Source organism: Mustela nigripes, chromosome 3, assembly GCF_022355385.1.
Source record: "Mustela nigripes isolate SB6536 chromosome 3, MUSNIG.SB6536, whole genome shotgun sequence".
NCBI classification, from domain to species: domain Eukaryota; kingdom Metazoa; phylum Chordata; class Mammalia; order Carnivora; family Mustelidae; genus Mustela; species Mustela nigripes.
The window spans coordinates 35,197,021-35,212,436 of NC_081559.1; the positions used below are offsets into that span (position 1 = coordinate 35,197,021).

Here is a 15,416-nt window from a genome sequence, read left to right on the forward strand (position 1 = left end):
CTATGGACTCTGAAAAACAATCTGAGGGTTTTGAAGGGGCGGGGGGTGGGAGGTCGGGGTACCAGTTGGTGGGTATTATAGAGGGCACGGATTGCATGGAGCACTGGGTGTGGTGCAAAAATAATGAATACTGTTATGCTGAAAATAAAAAATAAGTTTAAAAAAATCCATATTCTATATCTAACCTTTCCTCTTCTCCTAAATTCTCCATTCCATTTAGTTCAGTATCTACGTTGTAATGCTCATACACCAAGAATATTGGACATCATGGCATACCCTTTTCATCTATTACTACTCATCAAATAATAATACATAAAGTATAAATCACCCTAGCGATTTCTCACAATATTGTTCTTACTTTATTGTGTTCTTTTTGGCCTAGAATGCTCCATTCCATTCATGCTCATAGGTCTAATCCTACTTCTGTATCAAGGATACTATTCAAATGTCCAAGCCACAACACACTCCCTCATCTCTCTAGCTCCTATTAATTCTCTTCCTCTGAAGTCCCAAATTAATTGAATGAAACAATAAGAACAGTTAGTTCTTGGGGCACCTGAGTAGGTCAGTTGGTTAAGCATCTGCCTTTGGCTAACGTCATGATCTCAAGGTCCTGGGATTAAGCTCCACATTGGGCTCCCTGCTTGGTGGGGAGTCTGCTTCTCCCTCTGCCCCTCCTTGCGCTCATTCTCTCTCTCTCAAATAAAATTATACAATCTAAAAACAAAACATAAGAGTTAGCTCTTTCTATCTGACTTCACTGAAATTTATGTAGATCCCTTGGCTCCTTTTTAGGACTAGACGTTCCTAGAGTATGGCATCCATATCTGATTGGTATCTCCTGACTCAATAATAATGCCGTGAACATGTCATGTGGATGGGTAGGCCCTGTGTACTCTTTACTAAGACTTGTGGATGACTGGCCACACATGTCCACAGACTGGTTACCTTTTCTCTTTAAACAGCTTTGTTGAGATGGAATTTACATACCATAAAATTCATCGTGTGTGTATAGTGCCCCTATGTAATTCTTAATACATTTGTAGAATTGGGAAACCATCTTCACAATCCAGCCCTAGAACATTTCCTTCATCTCCACAGTTCCTTCCTGTCCATTTAGTTAACCTGATTCATATGTCCAGTCCCAAGCAACCACACTGATCTTTTCACGTCTGTATAGATTTTGCATTTTCTGGAAATTTCATATGAATGAAATTTTACAATATATAGTCTTTAGGGTCTGCTTTCTCTAAATTAGTAAACTGTTTCAGAGGTTCATCCACATTATAAGATGAATCAATACTTTGTATCTTTTTTATTGCTTTATTCAATCAACAGTTGATTAGCATTTGAATTGTTTGCAGGTTATGGCTATTATGAATAATAGCACCGTGAAATGTGCATTCAAGTCTTTTGTAGACATATGTTTCATTTCTCTTTGGTAGATTCTTAACAGTGGAATTGCTGGGTTGTACCATAAGTATATGTTTAACTTGTTAAAATATACCTATTTTCCAAAGTGGCCACACCATTTTACATTTCCACCAGCTATGAACAACAGTTTCAGTTCTGCACATATTTGCCTGTCTTCTTTATTATAGTCACTCCAGAGAATAGAATGAAAATAAAAAGTGAAAAGAATAGTTTTATTCTTAAAGTGAAAGTGAAAAGAATAGTTTTAACTGGCCTATTCCTAATGACGTTGGGAATATTGTAATGGTTGTTATTCTTATATCCTCTTTGGTGAAGGAGCTATTAAAATCTTTTGCTCATTTTTTAACTGAATAATTTATCTTCCTGTTAAATTAGAAGAATAAGTGACCAGATACAAATCCTTATCAGAAATAAAATATTTTCTTCTAATCTGCAGCTTTTCATTTTCTTCCTTTTTTTTTTTTTTAAGATTTTATTTATTTGTTTGACAGAGAGAGATCAAAAGTAGGCAGTGCAGCAGGCAGAGAGAGAGAGGGGCAAGTCGGCTTCCTGCTGAGCAGAGCGCTCCATGCGGGGCTGGATCCCAGGACCCTGAGACCATTATTTGAGCTGAAGGCAGAGTCTTAGGCCACTAAGCCACCCAAGGGCTCCTGGTTTTCACTTTCTTAATGATGTCTTTTCAAAAAAATTTTTTTTTAAATTTTTGAGGCTATCTAGTTTATCAATTTTTTTCTTTTGCAGGCTGGGTTTTTGGTGTCATAGCTTAGAAGTGTTTGCCTAACCTAAAAGCAGAGAGACTTTTCACTTATGTTGTGTATTGCATCATTTCTAACTTATGTATTTGATTGAATTCACCAGTGAATCCATCTGGGCTTTCCTTTGTGGAGAGATTTGATTTTTAGATTTTATTTTAAGTAATTTCTATACCCAATGTGGGGGTTCAAACTTATAATCCCAAGATCAAGAGTTATATGCTTTTATGACTGTGCTGTCTGGGTAATCCTGTAGAAAGATTTTAAGGTGTAGCTGACCTTGAACAACATGGGGGTTAGTGGCACATCAAGCTCCTGCACAATTAAAATCCATAACTTTTGACTTCCCCAAAGCTACTAAGAGTCTGGTGTTGACCAGAAGACTTACCAAAAACATAAACAGTGATTAATACATATTTTGTATATGTATTGCATACTATATTCTTGCTATAAAGCTAGAGAAAAATATTAAGGAAATATTTTTAAAAATTTATAGTACTATATTTATTAAAAAATACCTGTATGTAAGTGGACCCACACAGTTAAGTCCCATGTTGTCCAAGTTCCAACTATGTTAATTTTACTTGTTGTAGATCTGTTATGGGTTGAATTGCATCACACAAAAAGATATGTTGAAGTCCTAACCCATAATACCTCAGAATGTATTCTTATTTGGGAATGAGGCCATTGCAGATGTAATTAGTCAAGGTGAGGTCATACTGGAATAGAATGGGCTTTTAATCCTCTATTACAAGTGTCCTAATAAGAAGAGGAAACTGAAGGGAGAAGGCCATGTGGTGATAGAGGTGGAGATTGATGTGATGCTGCTGCAAGCCAAGGAGTGTTATGGACTGCTGGTAAACCACCAGAACGCAGAGAGTCAAAGACAAATTCTTTCCTATGGGTTTCAGGGTAAGCAAGGTGGTGCTGACAACTCCATCTTGGACTTCAAGCTTCCACAAGTACGAGACATAAATGTCTGTAGTTTAAGCCACCCAGTTTGTGGTCCTTTGTTATGGTAGTCCTAAGTCATGAATGCAAACTCCAGGTTTTTTGTTTTCTTGATTCAGTTTTGACAGTTTTGTATCTTTGTAGACATTTGCCCAACTCAACTATATTGTCCAATTTGTTGGCATAGCCTCTTTTACTTTTAGTAGGGTGGAGTGATATACTACTTTCATTCCTAATGTTGGTAATTTGTGTCTTCTCTCCTTTGGGGGGGGGGGGAGTACAGCCAAATAAAATTTTGTCAATTTTACCAATCTTTTCAAAGGGCCAACTTTTATTTTCATCGATTTTCTGTTTTTCTTTTTCTGTTTCACTGGTTTCTAATATGATCATTATTCCCACCCATTTGCTTGCTATAGGTTTAAGCTGCTCTTATTTTTCTAGTTCTTAAAGTGGGTGCCTAGATTATTACAATCCTTCCTTTCTAACATGTGTTTAAATACCTATATCCTTCAGATAAGTGTTTTTTGGCTGCATCTCCCAAATTTCAATATGTTTTAATTTTCATTCAGTTCAAAATATTTCCTGATTTCCTTTGTGAGTTTTTTGGTTCTTGAGTTAATTTCCAAATATTTAGAGATTTTCTCTATTTTTTAGAGATTTTTTTAGATTTTTTTTAGAGATTTTCTATTGTCTATTCCTAATCTAATTCCGTTGTAACCATAGAACACGGTTCCATTATAGAATGTGATCCCAGTCTTCTTAAATTTATTGAGACTTGTTTTATGACCTAGCATATTGATTATTCTGCAGAATATACTTTAAAAGAATGTAAATCCTGTTATCATTAAGTTCAGTAGTTTATACATATCATGATGGTACTATTGTTCAAGGCTTCTGTATCCTTAGTGGTTTTCTTTCTAGGTGCTTTACACATTGAGAATAGGATATTGAAATATCAAACTATCATTATGTCTATTTTTCCATTCAAGTCTGTTTTTGCTTCATGTATTTAAGGTTCTGTTGATGGGCACAGGTACATTTCTAATTGTTTTATTCTCTTGATGTATTGACTCTGTATGAAATGTGTCTCTACAAGTATTTGTCTTAAAGTCTATTTTGTTTGATATCAGTAAAGCCACTGCAAATTTCTTAAGATTACTGTTTTCATGGTCTATCACTATTAAATATTGTTGTTGGTCTTATCATTATAATACCTGATGTAATTTTCTACTTATTTTTGTGATTCTTAAATTGTTCTTGAATCGTCTAATTTGTAAGCTTTTTCCTAATAAGAAAGCTATAAATTCTTTGATAAGTTTTGTACATCTTTTGGTACAGTGCTGGCTATTAATAATAAATAATCCATCAAAAGCAACTGGATACCAAAACAAGCTCTTCTTGAAAAAAATTATCCAGTAGTGTTATTTGCTCATGGTGTTGCTGCTTGATGTCCTCTCTCCTTCAGGCCAGGTTTGGAAAGCTGAAAATGACTGATCTGCCTTCCTGTCCAGTTCCAGTCCTAGATTTATGAACTGTATAAAGGTTCTTATCACAACTCTTTTATTTGTATGCAAGGACTACATTTTAGGAACATTCATTTACGTCAAATGGCTTAGTCCCAGGTATTGTTGCTCTCTTACAAACCTTTGATAAAATTAGAAAATTATTCAGATCATTAGATGGGTCTTGAATATTATCCACAATGAGCGTAATGTTGCTTTTTCTCATAATTAAGATAATGAATACTTTGAGTGTTTAGGAATCATCATTTTACAAAGTAATGAAACAATTTCATAAATTTAATATTAAAGGTCTTCTGGCACTGATTCTTAGTTATTTGCTCTATCATTTGCTATTAAAGCCCTGCCTCAGTGAAAGGATGTGGGACTGCCTCATGCTAATGTTTAAGATATACAATTACCTAACTGATGCTTGCGGATTTAAATAGGACTTGAGTATACAACATGCTGATTTCAACAGAAATTAAAATAAGGTTCGGGTCTGCTCAATGAATCATGTAGGACAAAAAAAGTTCATTTTTAAAAAGGTAGACTTATTCCATCCTCTTAAATGTCTATGAATTTTTTCACAGATAATTTTTGAAATGGAATCTAATTGCCAAAGTATATTCTTAACCTTTATATATGACATTTTTGAGATTACTGTATTAAGACTTCTTGACTTGTGGCTCCTTTAAAATCACTTCTGTATTTGATGGATTAAGATAAGAACAAGAAAAATGAGGCAATTACAGAAAGGTGCGAGCAGCATGAAATAATAGAAAACAGGATTAGTATTAATTGAATTGATGCATATGGTCATGGATCAGAAGGATAAATGGAGACCTCGTCTTTCTTCTAGAAAAATATATAAAATACTTCTATAGGCAATCATCTACACCCCAATCCCCTTCCGTTGATTTTGTAGGAATGTAGTTTCTCATTGTCTGCCAAGGTTTCTCATCAGCATGTTCTCAGAAGAATATATACTTGCAATTTCCTAAAAATCTTTCCTGTCACTTGAAAATCTGTCATATTCTCCTGTACATGAGCCAAATTTTCATCTAAATTTCAAACTTCAAAATGAACATTTCTATGAAGAGCCCTTGCAATAAACAATAACAAAAGACAATCAAAACTCTTCTGGTTTAGGCACTTTTTCGGTAGCCTCGCTCAACACAGCTGCCACGACTTCCAATAAATACAAACAGCATACCACCACCTGCATTTGGAGTCCTCGAGAAATGCATGTCTTCTCCCTAGTTACTAGAAAATTCCATATCAACCAGTGGGACAGCTTCTTCATATTGAAGGAAATAACAACATCACTGCCTTTAACTTCACCTGACTCCCTACGACTGAACATAAAACTTGTTCCACACTATTAGCAGAACCCCTATTAAAATAGCATCAAAGGATACTTCCATTGAAATACTTGACACCGAAGCCTTTAAATGGGCCAACAGCTCCAACCTAAGCTTTGGGGAGTGAGCAGCTTGCTTGGGTGGCTGACTTCCTAAACGTGGGCTCCACTCTCGCGCGGTCTGCTGCTAACCCACGAAGGTGGGAGTTTCTGTGTCCCCCACAGTAATTCACAATCAGTGTCCGACTCCTCCACGCAGCAGCAGAACACTGACGGCAGGGGTGGGCCAGTTCCTCAGCGGCCACAGGGGCCCACTAGCCGCTTGTCGCCAAGTCCGGTCCTTCGAAAGCAGGTCGCTCCTTTGCTTCATGTAGGAGTAGGCGACCACCGGTCATTTATGGCAGGAAGGAATTTTATCCGTGTCACTCGGAGCCGGCGGTTAGAGCCGGTGCTCTGTGATGAACCTTCTCCCGCGAAATCCTCGTAACCTGCCGGGAGGGTGGGGGGGGACCGCCGTGGCACGCGGTGTTGCACGCCCACCCCGCGGGGCAGAAAGGGCGCGGGAGCGCCACTGAGCATGCGCGGCGGGAGGCCGGCCCTCTCACTTTACGTCCCCCCTCCCACCCCCGCTGCTGGAGCCGCGTCGCGAGGTCGCCCACGCTCTCTTCTCCCCGCCCCGCAGGCCCCGGGGACGGGCAGCATTCAGTATCTGGCGCCCGTGCGTGATGACGCACTTGCGTGCCAAGACGTGGGGACGCAGGCGGGGGCCGTAGAGAGCGTGAGTTCCCGAGTCTGTTTGGCACCCCTCGCGTCGTTGGCTCTGCCGGGTGCCTCTCGCCCTTTCTCCAGGGCCGCGGCGCCCGGCGGGGAGGGGGTGCGGGGCTCCAGTCGGCACTTCCCGGGGGCCGGGCCGGGGGCCGGGTTGGTGGCGCGCTTCCGCATCCTGGGCACTCTGGTCAAGTCTGGGAGCCGGGTGGGTGCTTCGCGCAGCGAGTCGACCAGGGGTCGCGTCGTCTGCGCCGGGTCTCTTCTTGGGGCCCACCGCGCCGGGAACGACGTGCTCAGAGATGGGGTTGGCTCTGTGGGCGTTTTAAAAAGATTCCTTCTGAAGGCAGGAAGTCGAAAGCGAAGTTACATCAGCAACAACTTGCAGTTTCGGGTGTTGGAAGAGTAGCTTTTTTTTTTTTTTTCTCCAACCGTGTGTGTGGCAAACAATCCTAACCTAAATAGTGGTATTTCTCATAGGAGGGGGTAGGAATTCCGCCTGTGAATTTAACCCTTTTTCTGGTCACACCTTGAAAGTCTGTCCAAAAACGGATCACAGACTTCATTTTTCCAAACTGCCCATAACTTTGGAAGACTCAGGATTGCTATTAGAAGGAATTATTGCAGTGTCATGATTTGGTCACCGAGCTGTGTAGGTATTTTTTGCAGGACGCTCAGTGACAGCTGAATCTTGCTGCTTTTAGTTCTTTGCAATTGCTTCTTAAAAGTCTAACATCTCACATTTATGTCCTTTTTTTTTTTTTTTCTTTTGTCAATTCCAGTAAACTATTAAAGACTTCTAATTTGCTACTCACATGGCAGCTTGGGGAAGCAAGTAATTTTACAAAGAAGAATAGCAATGCACTCAATTAATTGTTTCAGAACTACTAGCATCAGCATCACCTGGGAACTTGTTGGGATGGAAATTTGGGGGTCTTATCCTAGACTTACTGAACCATAAATCTGTTTTAAAAAGATTTGCTGTAATCCAATGCATGTGGGTTCTAATGTGAATTATTGCTGTCGTGATAAAGAGGAGAAGTAACAGAATGGAATGTGAAACCAGGTGAACCCTTTCCTAGGTGTAAGACCTTGGGACAATTTACTTAAAGCCTTCAAAGGACTGTAAATATGCACTGTGAAAATGCAGGCAAAGTAAGTTTAACAGTAACACACATAAAACACTCAGAGATGAGATGTTATTTAATAGCTTGTTAGAACTGCATAGAATTAACTACTTGGATTGTGCTGGAAGAATTTTCATGGTGTTCAGTGTGAGCTGAAGTGCCTGAATGTCATGACAATGGCTTAGAGGGCATTTTACTTTTTTATTTCTGGATTCTAGTTATAGTCTATATAGTCGAGATTGTTGGATGCCAGGATATTCTGTTGAAAGTTATAGCAGTATGTGCTAATACCAGTACTATTGAGGCTGCAGGTTTTGTGTGTGTGTTTACAGTTTCTTGTTTGTTTGTTTTTAAAGTAGACCCCATGCCTAGTGTAATACTGAACTCAACACCAGAAGATCAAGAGTCCTAGGCTCTAGGGACTGAGCCAGCCAGGCCCCCTGGAGCTGTAGTATTTTTAAGAATGTCATGGGTAGTGCATTAAAGAATAGTTTTAATTCTTTGGCCTTTTGGTATTTTCAGCTTAATTATACCTTCTTCTGTTGTAGAACTTGGTAAAGAAGTCAGGTGGATAACCAAAGATAAGCCTTAGCCATATTGCTAAAGCATGTTTATGACTTGAGTGCAGAAGCCCAGGATGAAAATGTTTCTGTCCTTATCTTCCTTTCCCATGCGTCATGTAGGTCCAGGAAGTAGAGGAGGCCTCATCATAACTACTCCCTATACCCCTGTTTTCTGGAAGCATCACAGGAACTAAATTAGCTGTGTCCTTTACCTACTGGTTTTTTTCAGATTGTCAGTTGCAGTGTTTACTTACAACCTTTCCCTTCCCTTTTCAGGGGTCCATTGTTGGGGGGAAAAGAAAAATATTTAGGATTTGAAGCAGTTGCCATAAAACCTAGACTCATTCAAGTTTGAGAAGGGTCAGTGCCACACCATGGCCTACACAACATGTCACTTTAATTAGAGCACACAGATCCTGAGCCACACCATGGCTCTTAGATGCTGTGAGTGAGAGTTTGCAGATAAACATGAGTCACTTTGGATAGCTGCTTCTGTAGATCTGTTAATACTACCACTAAATTAACACTGTCCCATCATGAAACATTCATTTTTCAAAGGTCCTAAATAATGTTCTTGTTCTCTATGGAAAATGGGCAGATCTATAGCAGTTTTGGTCAGACCTTGTTTTGAACTCTGCTTCTACTACTTACTGAGTTCGTTAGACAAATTTACATCATCTCAGCCTTAATTCTCTCTTGTAAAGTAGGAGTCATGGTGTGTGCTTACCTCAGGACATGAATTAAATGAAATGAATTGCAAAGCATGTCTACCATGTGAAGGCAGAAAGACCCAATAAATGGCTACAGTTGCATAGGTGGGAAAGATAGTTATCACTCCAAATCTTAACCTTACCTCATTCATTTCCTATTTTTTTAGATGAGGTAATTTTGTTATTACCTAACAGCACTGCTTTTCTTTTTAAATGTTGAAGTTCCGAAGAGCCAAAGCTTTCACGTTATTGTGAGTGAGAGAAAGAAAACACATGGAAAAATTTAAAACTCGAAAAGCTGGTAGAAAAACACTGTCTTCAGTTTTATCACCATAACAGAGCAAATTCTGTGAAATTGTTTTGGGTGTTTATCCGAAGGTCAAGGTCAGGGGCTGATTAATATTTAAGTATTCTTCAGTTAGTTAAGCAGGACAGTCCACTACAGAGGGGACACTATGTTCTAGGAGGTGAAAATATGCACTGTGCGTTATCTTCCTTTTTGTTTTTAAAATAAACTTATGTGTTTTTATGTGTATATAATATATAGGGGCACGGAAAATACTTGAGTCACACCAGCTCATAATTTTGTTTACTTGGCAATGTATTATAGTATGGAGATGGGGATTAATAATTTGTACATTTATGTAAAATTACATGGGTGCATGTGTACAAAAACTTTTTTTTAGATTTATTTTTTTATTTTAGAGAGAAAGCATGAGCAGGAGAAGAAGGGGGAATCTCAAGCAATCTTCAGCTGGGTGTGGAGCCTGGTGCTGGGCTCAGTCTCACGACCCTGAGATCACAACCTGAGTTAAAACCGAGAGTCGGATGCTCAACCAACTGTGCCCCCCAGGCTCCCCTATACACTCTTATTTATGTATTTTTAAGATTTTATTTATTTGAAGAGAAAGCGTGAACGAGTGGGGAGAGGGGCAGAAGGAGAGGGAGAGAGAATTCAAGAGATTCCATACTTAGCAGTTAGCAGGGAGCTCAACATAGGGCTGGATTTTATAATCATGAGATCGTGACCTGAACAGAAATCAAGAGTCAGATACTTAACTCACTGAGCCACCCAGGCGCCCCCGAAACATTCTTTCAAAACAAAACAAAACAGAACATCTAAAAGATTTTTAAAAAGTCATTTAAAAGAGAGAAATGATGCTTTAAGGAGATGGATTTCCTTTTATGCTTCAGTTCTAGTCACATAAGCAGTGGTCCTTAGATTATTTATTTGTTTGTTTTTTTAGCAGTGAACCTCCTCTTTAGCAGAATCTAAAGCTCAGGAGATGAGAAGCCTTAAGAGAGATTGAAGGGTGTAGTTTTGCTTGCTGGTGCTCAGCTTGAACATTTTGCAGTGATACTCCGAGGTCTATCCCCAGAATGCTGGAGTTTAGGGCACTGGGTGTGAAACTCTTCATCTGTGGGATAGAAACCATCAAGAGACAGTTGTATCTAAAAAGTCATGGCATTAAGAATTATTGTGAGTGGGATTCACAAACTTATTGTGAAAACAATTCCCAGGATTTTCAGCAATGTCAAATGTATGTATAACTTCTCATGCAGAGGAGTGAGTGGTTATTAAAAAAAAAAAAAGTCTTCATTATGACACATATTTTACAAAAAATAGGAGTTCTGTGCATGCTTTTAGAGCAATCATCTCAGGATTTTTGTTTTTTGGGGGTTTTTGTTGTTGTTGTTTTCTTGATCCCACTAAGCCGTGACAGCTGTATCACCGTTAAAGTTATTTAATATTTTAACTGGCTGTTGTTTAGCTTTACAGATGACTCATGGAAAAAGAAACAAGGAGTGGAAATATATTACTTGTGTTTACCGTTCCTCTGTTTTTTGTTGTATGAAAGCAGCTGGTTTGCAATTTGTATGGTAAAGGGTTTTTCTTAAAGAGTTAATTTTTAGTTAATAGTGAGCTTTCATAAGAAACAATCTCAAACGCTAACTATTTGTAAGATTGTTATTAATAGGGGTGGTAGTAATATCACATTGTCTTTTTTCACACATTAAGGAGGGTTTCCTGGTGACAGCTGTCGTGTGGGGGAGGGGGAGTCACCTTCAATCAGCCAGCTGCTCTGTGCAACATCATGATGGCGATATTTCAAAGCCTGTGGGATAATTTTGGCTGCATTCAGAAAAGAAAATGTGTCAAATTTCTGGGAAGCAATAGATAGTGTACAAGAGCCGTATAAGAGTCCTTTGGGATCTAGATAATAGTCAACTAACAATGTGTGCATTCAGGTTTGCGTGTTGGTGTTATTTTACCATCTAGTTTCTTGGACATTGTTACATGAACATCATAATTATGAAGCAATAAAGTCCAGTTCCATGGGGGGAAAGGCTCATTACTTTATGGAGAGGAAGGGAGATTGGAAAACAAACTTTGGGAGTGTGCTACGTGCTTTCTCATAATATGCTATTTCATTTATTCTTCACATTGACTCCAGTAAGTAAGTGGAATTTTTCTCATCTAGGAATAAGGAAGCAGAAGCTCAGCAGGATTGATTATATGATTTGCCCAAGGCCTCATACTAGTAAACAATGGCATCCATATTTGACCCCAAATCTGGCTTCAGCTCCAGGAATGTTCTCATTATACCAACAGCTGTTTCCGCATGGTGTAAACTTGCTTATGCATTTTTCATCCAAAGTCACAATATCAGGATAGTTATGAATGAAATTTTTATACATATTACAATGACTTCAGCCTTATATAAATAAAATATAGGGTGTGTGTACGTGTGTGTAGGTCTGTGTGTATTGGCAGCTACTTCTAATTTGGGATTTCTTTTTTCCTTGAGGGATTCTCTTGGGCAACACTGAAAGAAACTTTGCTACATTTTTTAATGTTGCAAATCCCAGCAATTTGCAATCATGTGGTTATAATGAATCAGTTTGATTCTAAGTTGGAGCCAGTGTAGGAACAAATATTGTGCATACTGCCTACATAGTCCCTTCCTTACTACCGAAGTATTTAAGATTTACTGGTTTCTTTCAAGGTATGTTAATTTTACTAAGGGACCTTCAGCTTTCCAGATTTTTAGCTTATAGCTGTTGTGTCCACCAAGTGATGACTTAAATCCTTTTATTTTTGTGAGATAACTCTCCTACTTTTGATTATGAGTTTCACGGATCATTTCATCTCCCTCTGCATTGCCCACAGGGTAATGCCTGCCCAGTATTTTCTTTCTTTACTCCACAATCCATATAAGACCTTAAAACCTATTTCTGCTATTGTGTAAACGTTCTGTGCAACTTTATTTGCATTCCTGTTTTCATTATCACAGCATAATACCTCTGTTTGTATTTCTGCTCTCTAGGCTGTGGTTGCCTGAAAGGACAGTACCTCTCCCTTCATAGGCATTCAGATATTTCTTAAACGAAAGAATATAGACAGTGAGATATAAAATTATATGCTTAATGCTTTTACTGCTATAATTTCACATTCATTGGTTTTCTTCTCTGGGCTCATAATTAGAAAAGTGTGATAAATTACAGGATGGTGGAACAAGGGGGTAAACCCACAGAAAAGCATGCAGGGTAATTCCATGATATCCATGATATTTCCTAAAGGCTATCAGGTTGAAGAAACCTCTTACTCCATTTCTTCCTTCTTTCCTTTTCCTTTTTTTTTTTTTTTTTTTTTGGTAGGTGAATCTAAGTGATTCGTTGTCTCAAAGTTCTAGTCAGAAGTGTTCACCAAGTGATAGCATTTTATTAAATGTGGAGAGTAATCTTATTTTCAGTGAAGAACAACTGCAAGGAGGAGGTTTTGAAAATCAGTAATTAGATTTTTTTTAAATATCAGTCTTATATAAATGAAAGACAAATTTTAGACGATTTATTTTTCCTTTTATGATTACATTTTTCATCCAGTGTCCAAGTTTAGACTCTTAGTTTATTATGCCTTTAAGAGGACTTTGCCTTATTTATGCAGAAGTTGGCTCTCATACTCCCAGAGGGTGCACTCCTCTTTCTCTAGTAATAGCATGACTATAGTAGATCTTTGCTGCCACTTATGTACACATCATGTTTTGGTCCTCCCATGGGCTAGAGTGCTGTACCAGGAGACAATGAGAGTTAGTAATGCTTGAAATAGACTAGGATCTGCTTGCCAGCCCTTGGCAAATATAGTGTTTTGTGTAGTGTTTTGCAAACAAAAGAAAGTAAGTTAACCGTGGTATCCAGATAGCTTATTCAAGAGCAAGAGATTTATTGAAAGTCTATGGGTAAGCCGAGAGAATTGACAGAAAGCGAACCAACTAAGCGTTGGTAAAGGATAATAGCTAAGTGAGCTCTCAAGGGTTGAGTAGACTTGGTGGACTTGGACAGTACTTTTAAGCTCTATCAGCTCCAGATGTTGTTGGTCTTAGTGTCTCTGCACAAGTTTTAGATTCCAGGGGGAGAGTTATGCTAGCCTCTGGTCATTATCACCCTTCAGTTAGGGTGCGAAATGGCATCTTTGATTGTTGGTCCCCACTAGGACCATATCCAGTGAGGGTGGGAGGCAGCTTCCTATTCCTGAAAGAATGAGGTGTTGTTGCTGCTGGACAGACCAATCTCCAAGCTGCCCCACCACCTAGTGATGATTGGACATCCCGTGTACCTTGTGGGAACATGCAACATCTCTGAAGTCAGCCATGCTCTTCTCCCTCTTGACTACTTCTTGTGCTAGGAGGATTTCAGGCACATAAATAATTCACTAACAGTTCTTACACAGAGATTAAGTGAGGGGATGGCTATCAGTTTTTTCATCGACTTTAGGCAGATGAAGAAATATGGCATGGAGCAAAGGTGAGCATGGAATTACTTGAATCCTCTTGAAGGGAGTGATGGTGGATGCTGCTGGCATTCGTGCTCCGCATGTGTCTCCTGGTTAAGGACCTATGTCTGAAGGGCTGTCAGTCAAAGAGCTTTAATGAGCCCTCATTTCACTAAGACGTGTAGTCTCTTAGAGAAGGAACCAGCTTATGATTGATATTGGAAATCATAAGTGCTGATGGATCAGAATTGGAGTTGGCACTAATTCACCTTACCATGGAGCAGAAGTCAAGATTATATACAAAAATCCAGAAGTTTTCATTTTTCATGTATAAAGATAATCTAATTATTTCTGTTAAGACTGTAACACTTTAAAACGGTGGAAAAAATAAAATTTTTGTCATATGACATAATGAGATTTTTAATCCTAAAATGGAGGCTCATTAAATTCTCAAATTATCAGATAATGTTGACAGAAACTCTGTTTTGAGACTTTATTATAAAATTTATTTTAATTAAATAATGACTTTGCTTTTGTGTACCTTCCACATACACCATATTGTTTTTTAAATGTGTGTGTATTTGAATCATATGATGCATTTTAAAAATAATGGGTCACAGAAAGCCCAGAAAAATGATAATTGGTTATTGAGTTGTAAAAATACTTTAAAGCTATTTAAAATCTTTAATCTTAGGTCTTATTTCGTTTTATTTGTTTACATGGATTAAACACACTATTATTTCCTAACTTATGATTTTATATACTTAATCTCATTTAATCCTTGCAAAACCAAACAAGCCTGCCTCATGTCCTTTTACAGGTGAGAAACTAGCACTCAAACAAATTTTCCAAGGCATATTGTAGAATTCTTAGCAAAGACCATGCCCTTAACTACTGTCCTATACTACATACGTTAACATTGCTGCACCCATATGCCTTTGACAAAAAAACATTAGGACAGTTCTCTTCCCGAAAGCCTGTTTACCCCATTTCCTGACAACCTCTGTATGTTCGGAAATTGTTCAAATGTGTTGTATTAGCTGTCACCTTGTGCTTGTTTTTACTGTGAGTGCTCCTACCTTGAAGTAGTATGCCCTGTGAAGCCTTTCATCCTTTGTGTCTTAGAGTAGCCTGACAGTCTTTCATGTTGAATTCAGCAAGATTGCTTTTCATTTAACAAAGCTGAATGTTGCTTTCTAGGTGAAAAATAATTAAGTGGTTTTAAAAGATGTATTTGATTAACTGGAAGCTGGTCTGTGTAAATTAATTATAACTGTAATGATGTCATAGCCTTGTCTTTTGTTATTAACCAGGTAATTGACCAGAAGTTTGGAAGCTTATTGTAACTGACAGTTAGTGGTTTGACCTTGTGTGCTGTCTAGAAGTGAAACATGCACAATGCATGTAAATGCAGTTTTTGCAGTGAACTGCATGTATTGTCAGAGCATCTGATCTTGGGTTCTTAGTTTTACTCTTCCCTT

The 15,416-nt window shown here is 38.4% G+C and overlaps 1 protein-coding gene across 6 annotated transcripts in view; it reads left to right on the plus strand.

Moving 5' to 3' along the window:
* Nucleotides 1-6,675: 6,675 nt before the first annotated feature.
* RHBDD1 (rhomboid domain containing 1) overlaps nucleotides 6,676-15,416 on the plus strand; it is a 123,841-nt gene continuing 115,100 nt past the window's right edge. For 4 of the 6 annotated variants that reach the window (XM_059393609.1, XM_059393610.1, XM_059393605.1 and 1 more), the window contains exon 1: nucleotides 6,676-6,777. The gene's annotated coding sequence lies outside the window, so the exon portion shown is untranslated. The other 2 variants (XM_059393607.1, XM_059393606.1) reach the window with 2 other exon arrangements.